Consider the following 12,804-nt stretch of genomic DNA (forward strand, 5'->3'; position numbering starts at 1 on the left):
TTTGAATTCAGAAAGCCAGAGGTCCCATTAAATGTCTCATTTAGCCACAACGGGGACCATTAGACTAGTAATGTTCAATGACAGTAGAAGTAGCCACATACTGATGCAAAAAGGCAGAGACACTTGTAGATACTTGTGACTTCAATGTGTGTGACTCCTTAAAGTAGAAAGAAATACTAGACTGATTCTAGAAAGATGACAGTCCTTGGAGCTCAAAAGGGACCTGCACCTAAAGGAAAATTCATGAGGACTCCATGACAAAGAAAAGAACTTTTAGTGCAAGGAGCAGTGAGTTAACCCTTTTCCACATGTATTCTCTACTATGCCTCAGGACATTAGAAATTTAACTTTATATCTATTCTTTCCATAGTTGCTATGTTTATGGAAGGGCATGTCCTAGACTTTTTGGGGGGCACTACTATTTTTGCTATACCATTTTAGTAAATATTTTGGTTAATAACCAATTGTGAGCAATAGTATTAGAAACCAAATTATTCAGTCTCCTCTAGAACTTTGTATGTATTACTCAGACATCCTTGGAGGAACTAGTCTGTCCATTGAAATCAGAATTGTGGGGAAATGACCTGAAGAAAGTCCTATACCTACAAATTTAATAAGCATGCTGTCTGGCCCTCTACCCTTTTATGCAATCTATTTATTTTTGAAAATGATAAAGAGCATAAGATTCTACATAGATCCTCTGGGCACTCCATTAAGAGACATCTGTCCAAGTTGATTCTCTAAGGATTATTAAAACATTACAGCAAGGCACTCTCCAAGTATAATGTTCTAAATATGGGGTGTAAAACAGTCCATAAAGGTTTTGTTCTCCTCTAGAATAAGTGGGTGTCCAAAGCACACACATTAAGTAACAAAAATAGTTTCTATTTAAGATGTTTTGACTTGTGCATTGTCAGTCATCAAACAGATACACTAAGCAGATGACAGCATCATAAATGTGTCTAGCTGAGGTTGTGTAGCAACTACTCACATGAAAAAAAGTTGGCAGGAAGCATGCTAGATGCTATTTATATGCAGAAAAGGGCTTTGTACATTACATTCCCTTATGTGTGACTTCAGACATGGACACATACTTCAGGAAGATATGTTCTTGTTCTAATTATGGAAATGATCTAATTGATCAAATTACTTGCCACATAACTTGCATTACTGTTGAAGCTGTGGGTGATTCTGGGATAATGGAAACGAAGACTATAATATCCAGAAAACAGAGACTTCAAATCAAGTTCTTTGATGCAATAACTGAAAATTACCAGCCATTTCTTTGAGCCTTGAAGAAATGAATAGTTGGGGTGAAGACAAATTTTCAAGTAAAGATGAATAGAACATTTCTTATCTTCAAAAAACAACCTCATTTTTTGTTTTTACTTATTAGTACAAGTTTAAAGCTTAAAAAAAGCTGTCAATGACATTGCAAGGAAAAGAAGGCATGACAGTATTCTGAAATATTTGATCTCAGATACTGATGTATATCCAATTTTATTTTACAATGTTCATTCTTGCTGGTTGTCTGATGTATTTGATAGGGATCACAAATTTAGAATTCAAAGTTGCCCCAGTGATGATTAAGTCTAATCTTTTAATTTTATAAATGGGAAAACTGAGGTTCAGTAAAGTTAAGGACTTATCCAGAGGCACACAGATGTTACTGATATTTGAACTCAGGTCTCCTAATTTCAAGTCCAACATTTTCTCCATTACGCTATACTGCCTTCTAATTTATTGATGTGGTAGTTGGTTCTAACTGTCTCAGATTCCTTTTTCCCTTTGGAAAGGTACATTACATTGTGGTCATTTATACAGGTAACTATACATGATGAACTTTTTCTATTCAAGGTTTTTTTACCAGTAATTTACCAATTAATCCTTTTTTTTTTTTTTTCTTAAGGCAATTGGGGTTGTGAGACTTGCCCAGGGTCACACAGTTAGTAGGTCTTTAAGTGTGTGAGGCAGAATTTGAATTAAGGCTCTTCTGACTTCGGGGCTGGTGCCCTATCCAGTGTGCTATCTAGTTACCCCCTGTTAAATCCATTCTCATTAGTCACCACATCTCTTCTTTCAAAAAAGGGAGGCAACTTGATACAATAAAGAGCAGTGGATTTAAAAGCAGAGGACTTTGCTTCAAATTCCAGTTCTGCTGTCTACTTTTTGCAAGAACTCAGATGATTCACTTTGCTGCTGAGGGCCTGTTTCTTTATCAACAAAATGAAGGGATTGACCTTGATGATCTCAAAAATTTTATCTTGCTCTAAATCTGTTACTCTATAATAAACATGCTAAATGATATTATTTCATCTACAGGTGAATTTGGTAAGAAGAGAATTTGATTTTCAATTTAATGAATATCTATTAAATGTCTATAAGATGCTATACTAAGTTTTGGAGTATTCAAGGATAAATTGTTCTCTGAATCTGAAATGCTCATCAGATAAGAGAAAAGATAGAATAAGGAATAGAAGTTGAACCAATGATTTCATTTGGTATAAAGAACTCTCAGGCGAGTAAACTCCCTTTTCCAGTTCAAACTGGAAACTTCTCTTTAATTTATAGACTTAGAACTGGAGTTCTTAACATAGTGTTACTGGAATTCCAATCTGTAGATCTTAGAGGATCTGTGAACTTGAATGGGGAAAAATTACATCTTTATTTCAACATAACTGATTTCCTTTGTAATCTTATATTTTTGTTCAGTTAAAAAACATTCTTCTAAAAATAAAATAAAATAAAAAACATTCTTCTGAAAAGGATTCCATAAACTTCATCACACTGCTATAGAGATCTGTGACACAAAAAAAAGGTGTCTTGTTAAAAAATATACAGCCAAGTATGTGTCATAGGTGAGACTCAAATCAGGTTTTCTTATCATCGGTAACATCCACTATGACATGTTTCTCTCAGAAAAATATGTCTGTAAAAATATGTACATATGTTTTACACACACACACACATATACAAATTCAAAGCAGAATAAGAAACTATATCAGTTGTTTGAATTCTATGACAACTCATAGAAATGAAAGAATGAGAAATCATTTCTGGCAGACAGAGAAAGTTACATGGAGATGAGTTTTGGGTAAAGGCTGTACAAAAAGATCATCCTCTACAATGGGATTTGAAAATGATATGCAAATGTTCTAATGATAAGTTTAAATGCTTTTATGTAGGTCTCAATATTTTGATAGCTCTTCTCCCTTCAGGAACAGAAGGGGGCATGGCTGGCTCACACAAACCCAGCATAATAGAATGTGCCATCGAAGCACATGAGAATGTTGAGCTGTCATTTTGTCACTTGAGTCTCAGATTCCTAGAACCACTGGTTGGTCTTAAGGCTTGCTAAATTCACTTTTTTTTTTTTTTTTTTTTTTTTTTTTTGCCACCTAACAGTGTGGTGACCCAGTTGATTTTCTTCATGCGTCATCTTCTATTCTTTCACCAGCTTGACATTTTTCCCTTATGACTCTCTGCTTGTTTGTGTGTTTTGGCTTGGTTATGTGTGTCCCACATTATTTTGCACCAAGACTTCAGTTACTGATTCAGAGATTTTATCATCTCAATCCCATGTGCAAGGTCCAGTATTTTGGCCCCTGGATAGTCACCTCTTATCTACCTCAGGCAGGCAGCCTAAATAGTAGCACAAAATGTTCAAAAGTCAAATGTTACATTAAAAAAAAATTAAAACTTTGCCGTCAAAGACTATATTTCCAAATGAGGACAAAGGGAACAGAAAATACTAATAATATGATGTACACTTTAAATGCTTACTACATGCAAAGTACATCTCCCCCTCAGACATAGTCAAAAATAGTCCAGCACCCAGAGACTAAATGACCTAGTAAATGCAATGCCCCCAGGCTGCCTTCCTGCTTCCAGCCTGGCTCATACAGCTATCATCAGCAAGAACAATTGTTTGTGGAAGATACCTGACATACCCAATGCCTCCAGCTTCAAGCACAGACCAACTGTTGCTGACAGGAAGGTAAGCCAAGAGTTCAGACCCAAATCTGACACCAATTAACCCTTTGTAAAGCCTTTAACTCTCATGTAGATGCTACCTCTCAACTGTATCGGCAAAAGCTACTATCTCTGACCTTTTATTTGCTAAACCACTGAAAACCTAGAAAAGGAAGCTTTTGTTATTGAAGTCCTCAGCACCATCAAATAGTCCAACATCAGAAATAGATATTTTTAAATTGGTGGAAGTTACATTAAAGTAAATTATTAACATCTGCTTTGCCTCTGTACCCTAAGGACCACTGGATCTTTCTTTTTCATTTACAGCCCAAACCCTCAATGTATGTTGCTTTACTTCTTGAGAACAGTTATTTGCCTTGCTTTTCTTTTTATATTCTAACTGCTTGGTACAAAGTAAATACTTATAGATTTTTCATTCATTCATGCGTTTGTTCATTACTCACTTACTGTGCTAAACAGCAAGGGAAGTCAATATTTAAATAGGATAGTTCCTGCTTTCATGTGGTTCAGTCTACTGGAGAACATGATATGGATGTAAATAATTATCATGCATTATGGGAGGAAAGAGAGCAAATAATGAATTATGAGAGTAAATGAGGATGTCCTGAAACTTTTCTCACAGGATTGTTTCCCCTGAAAGAAGTCAAATAGAGAAAATATAGACTAAGTGAAGCCATATATAAATTATATATACATATCATATCTTTTTATATAATTATAAAAAGATATAGGAAAGATATAGACCTTGGCTAGCTAATACTTTTTGATTGTGCCTAGTTCTTGCTAGACAATCTTAATCTATCATCTCTTCTGTTGATCCCAACTAACAGGCTACTTTTCTACTTAGTTAGTAGGTCAGAAAGAGTTACAGGTATACATTTTCCAAATCAGAGGCCAAGAAAAGTACTTTCATTACAGGAAACAGACTCGACAGACTCTTTCTCATGGGCTTTGCATTAGCTGTGGTAGGAGCAATAGCTCAACTCTTGTCCTCGTGAAAGAGAGAATAGGATTCCTTTTTCCTTAAAAGTTATTGAGACTGTCTTGAAGACTTGTTAAGTCAAGTGACAAAAAAACTCAAGTCTATTGACATCACTTCTTCATTGCCTGAGCCACAAGATGCTCTAGGTACTTTCAGATGCTTGACTAGTAGATCATAACTCAGACAAAAAAGCTTTGTTCAATAAAATCAGTTGAGGGATCCTCAATCCTATGCTTGTTGATTGGTTCTGCAATGGTTAAGTAAATTTCCTTTTTAAAATCAAAGTCTGGAGTAGAATTTATTATGTAAAAAACAGGGTAGTAATTATAAGCTCAAAGTTAAAGGCCAAAGAGAAAAACAAGGAAACTATACTGTGTATCAGCAATATTATTTAAAATAACTAGATAGTATAAAATACCTGATAGTGTATGTCTGCCAGAACAGACACAGGAACTATATGAATATGAACCCAAGACACTTTTTATACAAATAAAATCAGATCTAAATAATTGAAGTAACACATTCTTTTTAGATAAACTAAAGCCAGTATAATTTTTAATGATAATTTTACATAGCTAATCGATTTAATGCCATCCCAAATAAATTGCTAACAATTTCTCTTATTGAATTAGGAAAAATAACAACACAGTTCATTTGGAATGACAAAAGAACTTCAAAGAAACCAGAAAAAAAGATGTAGAGGAAACAGACCTTAAACTAGATTATGAGGTGAGAGCATTGCTGAAATATAAAATGGATATTTTTGATTATTTTAAAATTAAAATTTTCTTGTACAAGTAAAAGCTATGCAATTAAGAATAAAAGGAATGTAGAAAATTGAGGGGGGGAATTTTCACAAACAATTTCTTTGACAAGATATGATTTGACTGGAATATTGCTGTGGTGAGGAAAATGATGAACTGGTTAATTTAGAAAAACATGGAAAGACTTGGACTTATGAAGGAAGATGCTATCCATCTTCAGAGAAACAGATGAGTAGTGGAAATAAGCATAGAATAATCTTACATATGTGTGTTTGAATGTATATGTATATATGTGTCCATGTTTAGAGATATCTCTTTTCACATGTGTATATATGTTTTATGTGCATGTATATCTGCTCTTAATTGTAGCCTTCTTAAGGTGGGGGTAGGGCTGAAAGGGGAAAAATAAAGTAAAAATATACAACGTAGAAGAAAAAACCTACAAGAAAATTTTTAAAAAAGTTGGGCCATTTGGAAAACAATGTGTAAGTACTTATTATATGCATTTTCTTGAAATGAAAATTTATTGTTTTATATTGAATCCTCTCATGTATTACTATACATAGCAACATTTTTTTCTTTTCCTGTTTTGTATTTGTTTCAAATAAAATATATTTACAAAAGAAGGGAGGAAAAGTAAATCTTACTTTGTTAACTTGAAAAACATACAAATATTTCCTTTTGTTCAAGTATCAAATTTACCAGTCCCTTAAGTCAGGCCTATGTCCTAATAATTGGTGTAGTTGATAGGATTGAAACAGAATGAGCTCAATGACTGAAAGATGTGTAATGTAGAGGAAGGGAAGCTTGAATTAGCTCCTATATATCTAGTACCATTTGGGGTATTAATGATGAAGAAGAAGATGATGATATTAAAAGTTTACATAGGGTAAATATACTCCAGGCCCTGAACTAAGTTCAATTCAGCTATTATCTCATTTTATACTCACAACAACTGTGTGAGGTAAATGTTATTATTATTTCCATTTTACAGAGAAGCAAACTAAGGCAAATAGTGGTTGAATGACTTTTCTAGGGTCACACAGATAAGTATCAAGGTAATGACTTTCAAGATTGATTGCTTCCTGGGGATTAGAAAGTAAACTAATTATGGTCATTCAGCAAGAAGAGATTTATGTTAGTCTTTCCTGAATCCTTAAAAACTGCATTTTAATTATATTTGTGATCAATTTAGGTCTTCCTTCTTGCTGTCGGCCCTTCTACTCAGTATTTTAAGCAACACACAAGATCTACTAGTGAATTTCTTCAGAATCCAGTTAACTTTAAAAGCAACATGGAGAGACTAAAATTTGGGGGATAGGATCTTTCCCAATCTCTAGAAATGGCTAAAAAAAATTTGTGTCTGTCCTGGCTGGACTTGGATACTTTGCATTACTGATGATCATCATCACTTACTTGCCAGGGGAAAGACTTACTGAAAGAAGGTCCTTGTGATCTTTCACACATATTTGTGTGGAAATGGAGAAGGAAATCAAGTTTTGAAGGACTTTTTGGAAATAGCAATGCAGCTGAACAAGAAGTGCTATCATTGTATCTGGACATAAACAACCATCCAGATAGTGTTGTTTGTCTTTCGTATTTAAAGATGGTCAATGACATCACAAACTGATTTCTTGATCGGCATGAATCAGATTTAAGAGAAGCAGAGTTGCACAAAATTGTCAGCCTCGATCTCTTTTCCAATCATCAAAGTTCAGTGGCAAGAAAAAAGCCAGGACGACTGGCAATGGCCTTGGATGCAGTGGAAGACCTTGACATCCTCCTAACTCACCATTCTGAGTTCTGAGATCATTACCTTCAACCTGGTTTGCCCATTTATTGACCAGGTATGGCCCCTGCATAAACTAGCTTGTTATGCTTGTTAGAGCCACAAGTGAGAGTTGAGTGACAGGTAAAGACCACGGGTAGATGAGCAGCCCTGAAAAAGGCTCAGCAAATCCTCAAATGTGATAATACCAGACAGGGAAGATCATGGGAATTTCAGTATTATCAACAACTTTGTTGAAGGAATCATTTAAATTTGGTGTATTTGTTTTTGAGTTGGTATTTGAGCCCAATAAACTCTCAAAACTCATGAGAACTTTGGTGCAAATTATTGGGAAAAATACTCTGTTAAGTAGCCTGATAAAATGCAGGGATTTTCTGTCAGTACCTGGCTCTGGTATGGGATCAAGCATCAGTAGTCCCCACACCTGGCACTAGAGGGCAACAATAGCACAAACCTGCAGGAGGTATTTGCTGAGGGGTGGGGAGGGGAAGTTGGAAGAGACCCTTGTTGTGCTAGTGTGATCAATCAGCAGTGCTGTGCCCTAGCGGAAGTTCAAGCCTTGGTATGGGCAATTGTCCTGCCTCTGTGTAGGGGAGACCAGTTGGCCCTGGCAGAGTAGACAATAGGCAGATGAATGACATCATGCTGGTTGAATCAAGCCCCAATAACATTGTAGAGCCTCTTGGAAGAGATCCATAAGCACTAAAAAGTTTGTTTAGATCTTTCAAACAGGAAAGACCAAAATGAATGGAGTTTCTATTGCCTCAGCTATGATGCACAGATCCATTAGTATGGATATCTGGAAGAGGCAGTGAAAAATGGACAATGAGTCATCTTTATAATTAAGCAGGAAGATGAGAGAGGATTTGGATTGTTTTCAGGAAATTACAGAATTCCTTTCATGACCACAGATTTCTTCCAAAAACAAATGTCCCTCTTTTTAATACCAATATTGTACCCAGTGTTGTTATACAGGAGTGAGATCTGGAGTAAAACTGTTTGTGAAGAATAGAAAACGAACGTCACCCTGAAGAAGTGTGTGATAGGTATAACCAGGCTGCAACACGTAGCCAAGGAGGAGCTTTAAAGTATGTTCATAAAATATATTATGAGAGAAATGTCTGATTGAAGAAAAAAGGTGGGTGAGTCACATGTTGAGTATGAGGAGTAAAGGAAGGCATTTTGAATGCTCTCAGAGTCAAGAGGAATTAAGGGTATCCTCTAGTACACTGTAGAAAGCTTATGGAAGAAAGTGGACAAAAGCTTCACAGGGTAAGCAGGCATGGAGGGGTTGTAATTTGCAGCATTTGGGACAATATACAAATATATGAGATCACTTAATCCAGACTCACATGAATGCTATGAACAAGCTTTGACTCCAGAAGAATGATTATGAGCTATTTTTCAATAAAGAGATTGGAACCTATAGGTGTATAATGAGGCATTTATGATCAATAATATGCTGAATTGTCCTTTTTTTTGCTTTTTTTTTTTTTTTTTTTTTACTGAGGCAATTGGGGTTAAGTGACTTGCCCAGGGTCACACAGCCAGGGAGTGTTAAGTGTCTGAGATCAGATTTGAACTCAGATCCTCCTGACTTAAGGGTTGGTGCTCTATCCACTGCCCCAAACAGCTACCCCCTGAATTTTTTTTTTTTTTTAGAAGAGAGAGCTCTATGAAGAGCATTTTTAGGAAATATTTTTAAAGCATCAATAAAACAGTTTAAAACAAAGTAAAATGAATTTTTAAAAAATCCTGGAAAGGAAGCATAGTATAGTGGGAAGAAAGCAGAACTTTAGATCAGGGAAACCTGGGTTCAGGTTCTGCCTTTGCCAAATACTGACTGTAATTCTGAGTAAGCCATTCAACCTCTGTTATGTGGGCAACTCCCTGCGAATTACAAAGAATGTGTCAATACACAATGATAGAGGAAATTCCTCACTGAGAGCTTTTTACATCTATGAAATCATGTGTCTGGTAAAAATAACATATACACATACCAGTAACAATATTGCTGAAAATGCTTCTGAAAATGTATCAAGCACTGTGAAAGTGTAATTTCTATTTATCTGTAACTGCTTAAGCAGGGAATGTACATAAAATATAAAACCATAGAAAAGACCTCAGAGAACCTACAAGCCTCCAATAAATTTGATAGGTCTGAGAACTATTTTTTGCTCATATTATGCTTGTTATTTTAGGCAAAGTTCTAGAGAAGTTAGGGGACTTATACTATTGTCCCAGTTCTTCCACTTCCTAGTGATGTAAATTTGAACTTTCATCTATAAAAGGAGAAGATCAAAAACTTAAAAGGTCTCTTCCAGCTCTGAAGTTCTGGGATTCTATAATTCTTTTGCTCAAATACTATGAAGTACTATATTTGATGTTTTGGTAAATGCTATAATCATAAGATTAAGAGCAGGAAAGTTCCTTAGAGATTGATTATCTAATTTAGTGCTTCTCATTTTTTTAGTACCCCTTTGGATTAAAAAATTATCAAAGATCCTTCTTCAAGAGCTTTGTTTAAGTGAGATTTATTTGTGAATATTTACCATGTTAAAAATTAAGGCATTTATTTAAATAATTTTGACACTGAAGACCCTTTGAAAGTGAGTCAGAGACACCTAGGAATCCCTGGTTCACATATTGAAAACTGCTTATCTAGTCCAAACGTTTAAAAAAATGAGGACAATGACACCTCTAGAGCAGAAGAGCAGAGCTAGGATAGAGCATTATCAGGACATCATTTTATATATAAGAGACAATGATATAAAGTAACTTCTACAACTAAATCCCTGTTAACAGAAAATAACACAATGTTTTATGTATAACTCCCAAAGTAACCATACTCTTTGCCCATTAACTGTTCCATTCTATTTATAAAATGACCTAAGTTCTCACACCTGTTGTCAGATTTTCATCTTGTCATTCAAAATAAGGGATCAGGTTTACCCACATCATTTTATTGTTACTGAGAAACAATTTGCACCATTTGAATAGCTTTCCTTCCGTCACATATGTTGCCCTAATAGAATACTGGGCCAAAATTGAAAGAATCCCATTGCTCATTTCCTAAAAGAAGTCCCCAAATGAAACAATATTGTGATCAAAATTCAAAACTCCCAAGTCATGGAGAAAGTTCTGCACCTAGGAAAGAAAAAATTCAAATAAAGTAAAATTACACAGTTAGAATCATGAAAGATTTAGCAGTCACCACTGTAAAATAGCAGAGGGTTTAGTACATGCTTTATTCTAGAAGGGAAAGGAGCTAAGATTACAACCAAAAATTACTTACGTTGCAAAATTGAGAAGAAATGGACATTTAATGAAATACAGGGATCTCAGGCATTTCTGATGAGAAGACCAGTGCTAAAGAGAAATTTTGACATTCAAATACAAGATTTAAACATAAAAAGGTAAACACGAGAAAGAAATCATAAGGGGCTAAACAAGATTAAACTATTTACATTCTTATGTGGAAAGATGAAACATGTAACTCCTCAGAACATTATCATCACTATGGTAATTAACGGGAGTCTACTTAGAAGGCATGTATGGAATACAATTACATTGGGATGATCTCAAAAGAAAAAATGGAAGCATGAGAAAGAGGGATACACTGGAAGAAGGAAAAGGAGGAAACAAGGGGAAATTTTTCCATATAAATAAGGTATACAAGGAATAGTTGGTACAATACAAGGGAAAGGAGTAAGCAATGCTCTTATCTGCACTGGTTCAAGGAAGAAACAATATACATACACATAATTAAATACAGAAATTCATCCAACCCAACAGGGAAGAAGTTGGCAGAGACACTAAGAAAAACAGGAGGGAGATAATAGGGATCACAGATTAAGGGAACCAGTGGTCAGAAACAAAACAGATTTGAGTAGTGGACAGGATGAAAAAAAAGAGAAGAAAGAAATCAAAAAAATAAAATGGAAGGAAATACACAATTAGCAATCATAACTGTGAAGGTGACTAGGATTTGAACTCACTGCTAAAACAGTAGAAGATAGCAAAATGAATTATATATAAAAACTCAAAAATATGTTGTTCATAAGAAACAAATTTAAGCAGAAGCTGGTATGTTTTGGTTGAAGTTTTAAAAAGGCAGGGATAATCATCTCAAATAGAGCAAAAGGAAAAAATCTAATTAAAAGAGATAATCAGGAAAAATACATTTTGTTAGAAGATTGCTTAGATGAATTAATATCAGTACTGAACATGTCTGCACCAAAAAGCATATCACCCAAATTCTTAAAGGAAAAATTAAATTAATTATAGGAATAAATAGACACTAAAACTGTACTAGTAGAAGACCGCAATTTACCCCTCTCAGACCTAGATAAATCTATGAAATATATGTACATTGTACAAACTATTCCTTATATGCCTTATGTATATGCATGTATAAATATACACATCATATAGAGATATAAGATATATACATGTAATTCAAAAATATGTATGTATGTATGTATTACCTAGATTACTAAAAAAGGGAAATGGAATAGTTAAATAACCTTATTATAGAAAAAGAAATTGAATAAGTCATAAATGGGTTCCTACCAAAAAATATTCCCAGGACCAAATAAATTTGCAAATGAATTCTACCAAAATTTAACAATTAATTCCAATATTACATGAACTGTTTGAAATAGATTCCTTCTGTGACATAAATATGGTTTTAATACTTAAACCAGGAACATCAGAAAAGAAGGGAAAAACTATAAATCATTTATATTTATATTGATACAAAGATTATAAATGAAATATTAGCAAAGCCATTAAAACTATATATCACATAGATTCAAACTATGACCAAGCTGGATTTATACCAAGAATGCAGGGCTAGTTCAATATTAAGACTATAAACATAGCTGACAATATCAATAATAAAAATAACCAAAGTCATATAATTATTTCAATACATTAAAAAAAATCGTTTGACAAAACATAATAACCATTGCTATTAAAAACAATAGAAAGCAAAGGAATTAATAGAGTTTTTCCCTAAAAGTATAGCTAACATCTATCTACATTCCAAGAGCAAGCATTTCTAATAAGCTCAGAAATGAAGCAAGGATGTATGTTATCACCATTATTATTCAATATTGTACTGGAAATGTCAGCCATGATAATAAAACAGGAGAGAGAAATTGAAGAAATCAGAATAGGCAATAAAGAAACAAAATGATCCCTCTTTGTACATGATATGATGATATATTTAGAGAATCCTGAAGAATAAACTAAAAAGCAAAAATAAATTAAAA

The 12,804-nt window shown here is 34.2% G+C and overlaps 1 long non-coding RNA gene across 1 annotated transcript; it reads left to right on the forward strand.

The window, feature by feature from the left end:
• Positions 1-3,463: 3,463 nt before the first annotated feature.
• LOC127564227 (uncharacterized) lies at positions 3,464-7,834 on the forward strand. Its single transcript, XR_007954209.1, has 3 exons — positions 3,464-3,997; positions 5,608-5,704; positions 6,935-7,834. It is a non-coding gene; the product is annotated as an uncharacterized LOC127564227 (long non-coding RNA).
• The last annotated feature ends 4,970 nt before the right edge of the window (positions 7,835-12,804 follow it).

The sequence above is a fragment of the Antechinus flavipes genome, chromosome 5, assembly GCF_016432865.1.
Source record: "Antechinus flavipes isolate AdamAnt ecotype Samford, QLD, Australia chromosome 5, AdamAnt_v2, whole genome shotgun sequence".
In the NCBI taxonomy this organism is placed as follows: Eukaryota; Metazoa; Chordata; class Mammalia; order Dasyuromorphia; family Dasyuridae; genus Antechinus; species Antechinus flavipes.